General features: G+C 40.1%; 1 protein-coding gene across 1 annotated transcript in view; it reads left to right on the top strand.

The window, feature by feature from the left end:
• LOC109913636 (high-affinity choline transporter 1-like) overlaps window positions 1-13,863 on the top strand; it is a 77,082-nt gene that overhangs the window by 56,511 nt on the left and 6,708 nt on the right. The window lies entirely within an intron of this gene.

The raw sequence follows: 13,863 nt of genomic DNA, 5'->3' as shown, positions 1-13,863 counted from the left end.
CCCTTCTTCAGAAAATTTTCTGAAGAAGGGTCTAGGCCCGAAACGTCAGCTTTCCTGCTCCTCTGATGCTGCTTGGCCTGCTGTGTTCATCCAGCTCTACACCTTGTTATCTCAGATTCTCCAGCATCTGCAGTTCCTATTATCAGTGAATGTTAATGCTACTGGTTTAATAATCCCAATGCAGCTGGTTCAATTTATGTTCAATTAATAAATCTCAAATTTGTAAGCTAGTCCCTGAAATTTTGTTGATGGAAACCGAATCAATCGTTGTCAAAATCAGTCTGGTTCACTAATGTCCTTTAGGGAAGGAAATCTGCCATCCTTACCCAGTCTGGCCTACTTGTGGCTCGACACAATGTGGCTGACTTTTACCTGCCCTCTGAAATGGGCTAGCAAACCACCCAGCTGTATCAAACGATTAGAAAGTCAAAATGGAATAAAACCTGATAGATCAATTGGCATCAAACTAGGCAACAAGACACTTTCCTCTGATTTCTCCAGCGACTGCATGGACCTTAGAGGTCTGTGTGTGGCAGTGGCTGGAGAAACCAGAAGTGAATATGTCAGTGCCCCAATCAATCATACACAGACACTTGAAGTACACAATGCTTCGAGGGAATACTGTCCACCACTATAAGCATTGCAATGTATGCCTTATTAGCATTTGGGAATTGTGCCAAAATTGGGAAAGACGAGTAAGCAAAGCTCTAACATAAAAAAAACTCACTGAAGCATACTTCACAGAATAAGACCCACTGACACCAGAGATGACATTACAGTGATATACATTTGGGAGGGGATTACATTGGCAGTCCTTGACTCTGACTTTTGACCTCATGAAGTCTCATAGATTAAACACGAGTAAGGAAAACTGCTGATTATCGTCTCATGCTCCACCACCTTCTGGCTTATGAATCAGTCCTGCTCATGTTGAACACTACTTGAAGGAAGCATCAACAGTAACGAAGACACAAAATGCACTATGGGGCAGAATTTTAATGTCCATCACCATGAGTGGCACAATCAAACCACTGCTAACCAAACTGATTGAGTTATAAATAATATTGATGCTAGATTGGTCTGTGTTAAGGGTAACAAAACCCATTAGGCCTTGTGCCCGCCCATCTACCTGGCGATGATGCATCTGTTCATGGAAATATCGATGGGAGTTCCTACTCCACAATCCTTGTGGAGAAGAAATACCATCTTCACATTGAGATACCCACCTATCATGTAATACAAGACTATCACTGTATGAAATAGGATAGATTCTGTCCAGACCAAACCTCAAAACTGGGCATCCTTGATGTACACTGGGCCATCAGCAGCAGTGGAATTATATTCAGTGGAAATCCCTAACCAAAGAAGCAGACAGTGCTGGACACCCAGACACAAACATGAATAGTCGTGGACATTTAAAATCTCTTTCCTATGGCTTTTAATTTCCAAACTCAATTGGTTTTCCCAGTTCATCTATCAATATCACATAAAAGTTAAGACAGTGGACAAATAGCTTGGTTGTAAAAATGGTATTGATCAAGATTTTTAAAGGTGGAGAGAGAGAAAGGAAAGGGTGAGTGGATTTAGGAGAGAGCTACAGAATAGACTAAGTTGACTGAAAGTCCTACCACTAATCGTAAGATAAAAGGATACAGACGAGGTTCCAGAGGTGTATGAAAAAGAAAAGAATGGTTCGACAAATGTGGGTCTATTATAGCCAAGGCAGGAGAATTCATGATGAAAAACAGGGAAGTGGCAGAGAAACGTAATTACTTTGTGTTTGTCTTCATGAATCTTCCAGAAATGATTATGAACCGAGGGATTTGTGAAAATGTGAAACTGAAATGAATCAGTGTTAGAAAGATTTATTTGGTACTTAAGGAATTAACCGGATTGAGGGTTGATAAATTCCCCGGACTAGAACAACTGCATCCCAGAGCATTGAAGGAGGTGACCAGAGAAATAATGGATACACTGGTGGTTACCTTTCAAAATTCTGTAGCACCTGGAAAGTACCAAATGTAACCTTATTATTTAAGGAGGGGCAGAGAGAGAAAATGAAGAACTACAGAGCTGTTCTTTTGATTTCATGAGTTGGAAATGTTATAATCAGTTATAAAGTATATGATAACTAGATACTTAGTTAAAAAAAATGCCTGGACAGAGTCAATATGGATTTATGAAAGAAAGTCATGCTTGACAAACCAGTTAGAGGTTTTTAGGATATTACTCGTAGCATAGATAAATGAGAATCGGTTGATGTGAAACACTTAGAGTTAGAAGGCTTTTGATAAAATCCCATACAGGATGTTAGTAAACAAAATTAGAGCCCTCGGGGAGGTGGTGAGGGGGAGTGCAGTGGCAGTGGTGTAACATGAACTGAGACAAAAACAGAAATTGTTGGAGAAACTCAGTAAATCTGGCAGCATCCATGGAGAGAAAACAGAGTTAACATTTCAAGTCTGATGACCCTATTTCAGAACAATATGGATTAAGAACTGGTTAACAGAAAAGAAACAGAGAGTAGGAATAAATGGGTCATTCTCAGGATGAAAGACTGTTACCAGTGGGATATCATAAGGATCAGTATTGGGGCCACACCTAGTCGCAAGCTTTATTAATGATTTTGATGTGGAGATCAAACATAATATTCCAAATTTGCTGGTGACAACAAACTAGGTGAGAACCTAAGTTGTGAAGAGGATGTAAGAAAGATGCAAGGAAACTTGGACAAGCTGAATGAAAGGGCAGGAACATGCCAGAAATAATAGAATGTGAATGTATGAAGTTATCCACTTTGTTATCAGCAACAGATACACAGAGCACTTTTTAAATAGTGAGACATTTGTAAGTGTTGGTGTCCATAGGGACTGGGGTGTCCTTGTTCATGAGACACTAAAAGGTACAATTAGAAAGAAAAATTATATGTTGGTTTTCATCGCAAGGGGCTTTGTAAATATAGTAAAAACTGCTGAGGGAGGCAAGCAAGGAGATCTCATGGACCTTGGTTATAATTTCCAGATCTTCCCTGGCCGCAGGTGAGGTGCCAGAGGAATACTAATGTTAACCCATTATTAAAAAATTGAGGAAGTGATAGACCAGTAATTTACAGGCCAGTCAATCTAACCTTGGCGATAGGGAGATTATTAGCCAAAATTCTGAGAGACAAAAAATATTGGTACTTGGAGAGATGCAGATTAAACATGTATAGTCAACATGGATTTTTCAAGGGAAGGTTGTATTTGATAAATTTGATCGAATTCTTTCAGGAGATAACCAGGAATATTGATGAAGGTAACGTATCTGATATAGTCCACCTGGAGTTCAGCAAAGCTTTTGATGAGGTTCCTTATGGCAAACTGATCAAGAAAGTAAGAGTCCATGGGATTTAAGGCAAAGTGGCACATTGGATCCAAAATTGACCATGAGGGAAGAAACAGAGTGTGATGGTAGAGAGACGTGACTGGAAGTCTATTTCCACTGAAGATTCCAGGGCTTGTTGCTAGGTATCTTGATGTTTGTGATGTTCATTAGTGTACTTAAATATAGGAGATACGATTGAGAATTTTGAAGACAGCCCTAAAATTAATAGGATATTAAATAGTGAGGAGGATAGGCATAAACTGCAGGAAAATATCAAAGGAATGGTCAGGTGGGCAAGTAAGTGGCAAATGGAACAAAAAGTATGAGGAAATGCACTGGGGGAGGACTAATAAGTTAGAATTACACAATGGACATAGGACCCTTGAAGGCACTGAAGATCAGAGGGACCTTGGTGTGCATTTCCACAGTTCCCTGAGGTATTTAGGCAGATGGATAAGGTGGTTAAGAAGCTATATGGGATACCTGAATACAAGAGCCCAGACATTATACTTGAACTGTATAAAAAGCAGATTGGCAACCACTGATCACCGCATTCAGTTCTGATCACTTTGAGAAAAGATGTGATTGCACTAGAGAAACAATGAAAGGAACATGACGTGTCTGGCTCCTCAATAGCTTTTGCAACTGTTCCAGAACCCGTGGCTTGTCCCTGTCAATCAAGCATTGAAGATACCTCGGAATCTAAGATGGACATGGCAGATGTCATTACCTCAACATCTTTGTGGTCCCAAGAAGAAAATGAATTTCTTCCAGGCGCAAGAAGCGAGCTACCGTGCATTACACGCCAACTGTATCAGAGGCAGAGTTGGAGGAACCTGACCCAGTGCTAAAACGTCCCAAGGGGAGCTACAAAAGAAAAGGCCTATGGCATCAGAGGGGGAGGGATGTACTGACTATAACAAGGTCAGGCAAGTGGACCTCATAGAATATGAGTTGCCTGATTGGGGCTGCTAATCTGGTTCAATCAGGGAGCCCTGGCTGACCGATAAAAACAGGAGAGTCAGACATCCTGTTCATTCTGAGAGCTGGCTCTAAGAGAGCTAGATCAGTGTCAAGGATCTCCACGTGTAAATTAAGGGTGACTTGGTGTTGGGATACCAACCTCTGTGGGGTTATTTCCAAAACATGCCTTTTGCCTTTGATCAAGTGAGCTTTAACATATTATTTTCATGATTCTTTGAACCTTCTTACCTTCAACTTGCAGACCTTCCTCATTTGTCTTTGTACACTATGAACCCCTTATGCTGAGCTGTTTATCAAAGATAACCAATCCAAATCATCTTATTAGACTATTGAAATCATGTAGAAGTTCTCCATATTAACTGACTTACTATTCCAGCAAGAATAATAACGTATCGTAGCTTCAAAATGTGGTTGCCCGGAACATTTCAGACAGTCTAGCAGTATCTGTGGAGAGAAAAGAAACAAAGTTAATGTTTCAAATCAATATAACTCTTCTGAATAAGAGTCATTTTCACTCAAAACAATAACTCGAGATTGAAACATAGAAGATAGGAGCAAGAGTAGGCCTTCCAGCCCTTCAAATCTGCTCCACCATTTCATATGATTGTGGTTAATCATCCAACTAAGTACCCTGTTCCCATCTTGTCCCGGTGCTCTTTGATCACTTCAATCCTGTAAACTATATCTACCTCCATCTTGAAAACATTTAATGTTTTGACCTCAACTGCTTTCTGTCGCAGAAAATTTCACAGGCTCACCATTCTCTGGGTGAAGAAATTTCTCCCCATCTCAGGCTTACTCTGACTGTGATTTCTGGTTCGAGACTCCCCGATCATCAGGAATAGCTTTTCTGCATTTAGTCTGTCTAGTTCTGTGCAGATTCTATAGGTTTCTATAAGATCTCCCTCATTCTTTTAAACTCCAGTGAATACAGTCCTAACCAATCCAGTCTCTCTTCATACATCAATCTTACCATTGGTGGAACCATGTCTGGTAAATCTTTGTTGCTCTCCCTCCATAAGCAGAACATTTTTTCTCAGATAAGACCAAAGCTACACACAATATTCTGAGCATGGCCTGGCCAAGGTACTGTAGAATTGCAGGAAGACATCCCCACTCTGGTACTCAAATCCTCTCACAATGAAGGCCAACATGCAATTTACTGCATTCACAGTCTGCTGAGCCAGTGTGCTTACTTTCAGTGACTGGTGTACACAGAAACCCAGGTCTCATTACATCTTCCCTTTTCCTAATCTATCACCATTCAGATAACAATCTGACTTCCTGTTCTTTACTACCAATGTGAATAACTTCACATTAATCCACATTATACTTCATCTGTCATGGATTTGCCCACTCACTGAACTTGTCCAAATCACACTGAATCATCTCTGCATCTTCCCCACAGGTCATGCTCCCATCCAGTTTTGTGTCATCTGCAAACTTGGTGATATGACATTTAGGTCCCCCATATGTTGTGAATAGTTAGGGTCCAAGCACTGACCCTTGTGGTCTCCAAGTAGTCACTGGCTGTCACTCAGTTGTCTACCCCTAATTCTGTGTGTTTTAAATGTACATGCTAATCTCTTGAGTGGGACCATATCAAAAACCTTCTGAAAGTCCAAGTAAACCACATTGTATCCTCAAAATATTGCAGTAGATTCATCAAGCATGATTTCCTTTTCATAAATTCATGCTGACTCTGTCCAGTCCTGTCACTTTTTTCTGAGTCCTCTGCCATTAAATCTTTTGTACTGGACTCTGGTATATTTCCTACCACCAATATCAGGCTAACCAATTTCTAGTTTACTGTTTTCTCTCTATCTCCTTTTTTTAAATGATGAAATTACATTAGCTAGCCTCCAATCTGTTGGAACTATTCTACAGACTATTGAATCTTTAAAGATTACTACCAATGCATCCATTATTTCCAGGGCCACTTCTTTTACTCTGGAATGTAGGTTATCAGACCCTGAGGACACATCAGCCTTTAGTCCTGTCAATTTTCCCAACACCATTTCCATAATACTGGTCTTTTAGTTCCTCCTAATCAATAGACCCTGTGTTCCCCAACAGTTTTAGGATGTTATTTGTGTCCTCCTTTTTGAAGACAGAAATGACATATATTTAATTGATTTGCCATCTCTATTTATTTGGTCTGCCATTTCAACTACATCTAGCCATCATTCAACTACACCCTGTTTAAGTGAGTCTCTCTTTGAACTTGCTCAAGTTAAAACCCAGTTAATAACCACCACCTGCAAGTTATTCATCAAATTTATCAGGAGGTGAGAAATAACATCTCTGAACAAATTGAGTAGAAAAATAGGTTAAATAAAAAATACAAAAAACCATAAAATTAGCGGAGTAATTACTGGTGGTCATTAATAGTTAAAAACAAAGAAGTCACTGTGATTTGGTGGTGGGAAAATCATTCAATTGTATGTGATAGCGCTTCCAAATATAAAATGAAATTAACAAGGGGGACTATTTGCGATATGGTGGTAACATCCCTACTTCTGAGCTAGGAACTCAAGTTCAAATCCCATCTTCTCCAGAGGTGTGCAATAGCATCTCTGAACAGGTTAATTAGGAAAATATATGTACAATTAAAACACAATAGAGTATACAACTTACATACCAGAAATAAGGGCCTAATAAAAGAGAGGAATTTACAGTAATGAATATCATGAGAGAAGAAGATGGGACAAATGCAAGGAACTAACACAACATCAAATCCCTGAACTTTATGACTAACATCCTAGAGTGCTAAAAGTGGTCATTACAGAGATATGGTTATGATTTTTCCAATCCCCTCAATTCCAGAATGGCTCCAATGGATTGAAAGTCATCAGATGTAACTGTTATTTAAGAAAGGGTGAGTAAACAGGGAACTACGTTCCAGTTCACCTGATATCAGTCATCAGGACAATGTTGGAATCCATTATTAAGGAAGTGTTACCAATGTACTGAGGAAATTGTGATATGAAAAGACAAAATTAACATGATTCCCTGAAAGGAAAGTCATGTTTAAAAAATTTATTAGAGTTTATTGGGGATGTAAGCTGTAGAGAAAATGAAGAGAACCAGCAGATAGAATATATATGAATTTCCAACAGGTATTTGATAAAGTGCTACACATAAAAATTAACACACAAGAAACTTGGAAATAATTCATTAGTATGTATTGAAGATTGATTAACAAAGAATAGATATAGAAAGGCTTTTTTCTTGAACAAATGGATCAGTGCTAGGTCCTCAGCTACTTACAATCTATATTAATAAGTTAAACAAAGATACTGAGGAAAATGTTTATACGTTAGCTGATGACACAAAACTAGGTGTGAATGTACACTACAAGGAAGAGACACATACTGTAAAGAGACATAGACAGATTCATTAAGTGAGCAACAATTTGACAGATGGAATATAATGTGGTGAAGTGTAAAATTATTCACTTTGGTCAGAAGAACAGAAATGGAATATTTCTTAAAATGTATTCTGACTTTTTGATGTTGATGCTCAGAGAGACCTAAAGTGGCTTCTTTTTTGGCAATTCCTGAGTCAAGAATGACTCTGTGGGAGAGTGGGTTCTGCAGTGACTGAGAAGTTCAATCCTTGTGCCACAGACTCTGTTGCAGGTTGATAATGCGGATGAGGAGTACGCTCTGGATTCTGCATGCTGTTTCCACCACTTGGCAGATGCTGCTCCTCCAGTTTGTGTGCGTTTAACGCTAGTGATTCTGACTCATCAGTGGGATGGTTGCATTTGTTTAGGGTAGCTTTTGAGATGTCCTCATAGCATTTCATCTGCCCTCCTAGTGATCACTTACCATTGCAGAGGTCAGAGTAGAGCACTCATTTAGGGAGTCTTGTATTAGACATGCAAATAATATAGTCCACCCACTGTAGTTGTTGTTCATGTGAGCAGTGCATCAATATTGGGGATATTGGGTGGGGAGAGAGCACATAGCTACACCCATCTTGCTGGTGGATTTGCAGGATTTGTGAAGGCAGTGCTGGTGATAACTGTAGGAATTTGAGTGTCTGCTGTACGTGGTCCATGCTTCTGATGCATGCAGGAGGGTGGGGTCCGTGGCTGTTCTATAGGCCACGAGCTTGGTGCTGGATTTGAGGTCTTGGATTTCGAACACTCTGTTCCTCAGACATCCAAAGGCTGCTCTGCCACATTGGTGTCAATGTTGGCTTCCATTGTCAATGGCTGCTCACACTGAGATGGGCTCCGAAGGTGTTGGAAATAATCTACATTATCCATGGGCATGCAGTGGATTTTGATGGTTGGGAGAGCCATTGCTATGTAGCAAGAATGGGCAGGAATGGGCTGGTAGATAACCTTTGTTTTGCAGAAGTTTAGTATGAGATCCATTCTCTCATTCGCCTTGGTGAATGCATCAATGATGGCTTGTAGTATGACCTCTGACCATGTGCACATGAAGGCATCATCTGTACACTGCAGCTCAATGATAGGGATTGGAATGGTCAGATTCTAGCCTGGAGGTATTGACGTTTGAAAAATTTCCCACAGTTCTGTTGGTTAGCTCCACTCTAGTAGGGCGCTTCATAGAGATTATGTGGAATGGTACACGAGGAAATTGGAGAAAAGCATTGATGTGATGATGCAGGCTCCCTGACCTTGGTTTGCACTCGTACTCAGTCTGGGGAGGACCCATTGGTGACGATCACAGCTTGAATGTCATTGTTACACAGGCAGGCAATGGTGAGAAATTTCTATGGGCAGCTGAATTTAAGGAGGATATTCCACAATCCCTCACTGTTGACAGCATCAAATGCCTTTGTGAAACTGTAGACAGCCATGTACAGAAGTTGGTGCTGTTCCCTGCACTTTTCTTGGATTTGTTGCACCCCGAAAATCAAGTCCATTGCTCCTCCTGATGGGCAGACAGTACACTGAGACTCAAGGAGCAGTTCCTCAGCCACTGGCAGGAGGTGGTTGTGGAGGATTCTCATGATGATCTTTTCTGTGATAGACAGTATTGATATCCCTCGAACCTTTCTTCTTTGTTGAAGATAGTCACAATTAGGATCTAGAAAATCTCCTGGCATGCTCTCTTCCTTCCAGACAAGGGTGACGTGTTTGTGGTTTCGTATCAAAAGTGCCTCTCCACTGTATTTTAGTACTTCAGCAGGGATTCCATCAGTGCTGGAGGCTTTGTTTCTCTTCAGTGTTGAAAGGAATTTTCGACTTACTCATGCGAGGAACAGAGAAGGTTAGTGTTAAGATGCAGCATGGAATTAGGAAGGCAAATGGCATTTTGAGTTTATTGAAAGGGGATTAGATTACCAGAATAACGAAGTCTTACAATAAATTTTATCGGGCTATGGTGAGATCACAACTAGGCTATTCCGTGCAGGTTTTGGGGGAACGAAGCGTAGACTTGGTGACTGCTTTGCAGAATTTCTGCGTTCTGCTCGCAAAAAAGACCCTGAACTACCTGTTGCCTGCCACTTCCACACACCACCCTGCTCCCTGGCCAACATCTCTGTCTTTGGCTTGCTGCAGTGTTCCAGCGAAGCCCAGCGCAAGCTAGAGGAACAACACCTCATTTTCTGCTTGGGGACCCTACAGCCCTCTGGACTCAATATTGAGTTCAATAATTTTAGGGCCTAAACTCTCCCATGTCCCAGCCCCCCACCCCACACACCAGGCCTTGATACCACATAGCCTGCCATTACACACCCCCTGTTGTTAGTCACTAACAGTCCCCATCAACAACTATTCACCCTCCCAGCCTGATCGTTAGCGGCTCCTTTGTCTGTCCAACTGTCTTTCTTTCTCTTTGGGCCCTATCCTGTCATTTACTCCCTACCCCACCCACCTCCCTATTTTCTGCATATAAACTGATGTTTTCCCAGCCAACATCAGTTCTGAGGAAGGGTCACTGGACCCAAAATGTTAACTCTGTTTTCTCCTTCACAGATGCTGCCAGACCTGCTGAGTTTTTCCAGCAATTTTGTTTTTGTTTCTATTCCGTGCAGGTCGGTCTCTGTAACTAAGGAAGGACATGCCTGCCTTGGAAACAATACAGTAGACATGATAGTTCAATTTGCAAGTTCACTAGATTTGTTTTTACTGATAATTGGAAGGTTGCCCTATTTGTTGAGCAAATTGGTTTTATACTCTCTGCATGTTAGAAAAATGAAGATTATCTCATTGGAGCTTGCAAAATTCTGGAGGACTTAGTTTGGTAGGCAGTAAAAGCTGTTTTCCTAATCAGGGAAATTAGAACACAGGAGGCATAGCCTGAGGAGAAGGAGTTAATCATTTGAGACTGAGAAGAGGAGAAACTTCTGTATGCAAAAACTTTTATGAATCTTTCAATTTTTTTTCACATACAAACCCAGTGCAAAAAAATACCTGACACCCAACTTTCTTTTCTGTCCAGCAAAAGAGGGTGACGGAGCCCAAAAATGGTGCTTCTGAATTTTTTCACCAATAAATTGCAAAATTTTTAAACTAAAGTATAAAAATAAATGTTGAGGAAATAGAAAAGGGACATGATTACACTGCAGGACAGTCAAATTTGTAAGAATAAATAATGTTCCATGTTTTAACCCATCAACTCTGATGATGGCTTCACCCAAAAAACTGGCCTATCTTATAGATATTGACTGGTTTGTGGGCATTCCAACATTTTCTGAATAATGTTATAAAGTAGATTTTGTAATCATATATGCCAATTGTGCAGGTGCAGACAGTTTGGAAAAATAGATTGGCAAGCTTTAAGTTTCCCATTTATTTCCATAAACAATTTTCCAGCCAGCTGCATTTTATGCACTAAGCACAGGTTTCCAGTTTTTATATCAGTATTGCATTTCCTACCATCAAAAGCCCTTTTTAATACATGCCAGGAGAACATTAGGAGGATGATTTTCCTTCAAATCAAAAGTTGGATGAGTAGCCTTACTACCTCCATTTAATATGATAATCAGTCCCGTGTTTCCATGCTGTGCTTCTCCTCCTAGGTGGTAGATGTCACAGATTTAGAAGGTGTTGTCAAGGAATCTTTGCTGCAGAGCATGTTGTAAATGGTACACACTGCTGCCACCATGTTCCATTGGTTGTAAGCATTTAAAATCTCCCAGCCATCTTCTAAGGTCTGTCAGATTTTTGAATGGCTTTTTGTTATGCATTTAAGGATCAGTAGGAAGTTATTTTGTGTGCAGCCTTTAGCTTATTCCTGTAGGAAAGCCTTTACCCCATGCATACTTCTTCAGCAGTCCCTTAGGAGTGAGAATATTCTGGTTCCATTCGATGGTTTTAGGAATCACTTCAGAACTCAATCTGTGGACTGCATCACATATGAGGCAGGTGGGTAAGACAGCTGAGGTACTAGGAGGCTTGTGCGCTCTTTCCAATGCCTACACCTTGTCACTGCATGCTCTTGACAAGTTCTCTTGATGTTTTTGGTGCCTTCCTGAATATACCTTATATTTGTCACTTAATGCGACAATGATGGTGTCAAGGCACCTGAGTTTCCAAACTATAATAGTAGTGCAGCACTCAGGTCTGTCAAAGTTGGGTTCTCCATGAGGGTTCTGATGTTCCAAATCCCAACAATCCTTTTGATGAATGGAAGGATGTCTCAATGTGATTTTTTAACAAAATCTGGCCAGATTATTTCATACCACCCATTCTCAGCAGAAAGGGACTTGGATCCAACGGCAAACAGGATTCGAAGATTTTTTTTATTCACATGTGGGAAATGGGCTTCACTGTCTGGGCCAGCATTTATTATTCATCCTTAATTGTCCTTGAGAAGGTGGGAGTGAGCTGTCTTCTTCAATGGTACAGTTCATGCATTGTAGGTAAACCCTCAATGCAGTTAGGGAGGTAACTGGGATGTTGACCCAGTGAAAGTGAGGAACGGTGATATATTTCCAAGTCAGTGTTGGAAGCCAAGTTTTACTCCGAGACATTAGCTGGTCTATGCATAATTAGATGGCCAAGAACAGACATTATAAACACAAAACATGATTTGATATTGTCCAGCAATTGAACCAAAACCTTTGTAAATAGTTCTTGAATGGATGAAAACATTTTGTTTTCTCCTAGCTGTCAGATATTAGGACTTTTGTGCTTTAGCTTATAAACTAAATCAGACCTTTCAATAGTAAACATTAAAGCAGACCAAAAACTCAATTAATTATTTTGAACATGCATTTCCTCTTTGGATGCATATCTGCTAAAACACACAATCCATTGCCAGAGTATAAACTGATGTCTACTGTGAACACAAACATATACATTGGAAAGAACATCTATTCACAACAGTTCTTGCTATATATCTCTATTTCAATGCCTGAGATAAATATCCCTTACATTTTCAATATCAATCAGAGTTATAATAGATGAAACTTGTTTTCCTCAGGTTAAAGTGCTGTTTCCTGAACTTCAGTAACATACTTCATACAAATCATATGTTTGCACATGCTTACAAGTTCTTCACTTGAACTGATTGTTTCAAAACTAACAGAAAGAGGTAGATCCCAGCATGAGCAGGTGCATATACATCCATAACTATTGGAAATCCAACCAAAGTTTGTATGAACTGCAGAAGATACCTTATCACGGTTGTGACCCAATTATATGATGAAACAGGCTTATAGGACTGTTTGTCCTATTCTTATTTTATATTCTAATGTCAATGCCAGGTGCTGTTCTATTCAGGGTGTACTCGGAATGGAGGGATGACCCTTTAGAAATGAGATGAGGAGGAATTTCTTCAGCCAAAGAGTGGTGAATCCGTGAAACTCATTACCACAGAAGCCTGTCGAGGCTAAGTCATTGAGTGTATTTGAGACGGAGACTGATAAGGTCTTGACTAATAAGGAGATCAAGGATTACGGAGAGAAGGCAGAATGGGGTTGAGAAAAATATTAGCCATGATCATATGGTGGAGCAGACTCAATGGACTGAATGGCTGAATTCTGCTCTTCTCTCTTATGGTCTTATGTTCATATGTGAAGCTTCTCCCACAGGCAAGGTCTGAAAGTCTGCAGCAGTGGTTGGTCCAGTGAGATGTTGGAAGCAAGATATTTCCCAGTATTTTTCTTTGAGTGAAGGTGAAATTGAAATGAACTTCTTGATCATTTTTGTACACCAGGCTTCAATCCTGCCGTTAACCATGGGGGACCACAGTTCATAACAAATTGATATTATCTGACAAGGCAACTGTCCACAAATACAAACACCAATTCTCACACAAAAGCTAAGAGAAAGAACATGGATATGAGATCACCCTAAAGTGCCATCATTGATTCTTCAGTAAGAATCTTCAGAATTAGTAACTGGCATCACTGGAAATGAAATTCTATCTTTATTTCCTTCAGTGCAATATAGCACTTTATGTTAAATAAATGCTATATCCTGGGTATTTGTTGTGAATCTGCACTGAAAATTTCTATGTGGTCATGAAAAGTCCATTTGCAATGACTGATTTCACTCAGCCATAATGAAATTGGGTTCTACCTCTG

Source organism: Rhincodon typus, chromosome 6 (assembly GCF_021869965.1).
Source record: "Rhincodon typus isolate 14 chromosome 6, sRhiTyp1.1, whole genome shotgun sequence".
Lineage (NCBI taxonomy): Eukaryota > Metazoa > Chordata > Chondrichthyes > Orectolobiformes > Rhincodontidae > Rhincodon > Rhincodon typus.
Note: the sequence above shows the minus strand (reverse complement) of the source record. Positions and strands in the feature narration are given on the sequence as shown.